Below are 429 nucleotides of genomic sequence, written 5' to 3'. Positions count from 1 at the left end.
TTATAATAGATATTTATCTCTCATTAATATTGCTAAAAGTAGAGGGTTTTTCAGTCATTCTCTTATCTGAAATCGACAAAGTTTAAGGGGTGTAAATACCCTTTGAAATATTTAGGTAAAAGGTTTGAACTTCTTCATTTCTCAAGATAAAAATATATAGATTTCATAGTATTAATCAACTTGAAACTCTAGAATAAACATCCATATTCCTTGAATTCAATGTTCTTTTCAGTTATTTATTATCCTACATCATTTAATATATTTTTTATAAATATACTACTGACCTTATCATTAGAGGTTTTTTAAGCCCCTATGATGTCTTTTTCCAACTGCAAGAGTGTTGAAGTAATAAGTAACCCGGCAAGACCGAGGTCGAACCACAAGGAGGTTAATTGTACAAATTATAAACAATAATTATAAACAACAACA

This window comes from Populus euphratica, unplaced genomic scaffold, assembly GCF_000495115.2.
Source record: "Populus euphratica unplaced genomic scaffold, PopEup_1.0 scaffold83.1, whole genome shotgun sequence".
Taxonomy (NCBI): Eukaryota; Viridiplantae; Streptophyta; class Magnoliopsida; order Malpighiales; family Salicaceae; genus Populus; species Populus euphratica.
Note: the sequence above shows the minus strand (reverse complement) of the source record.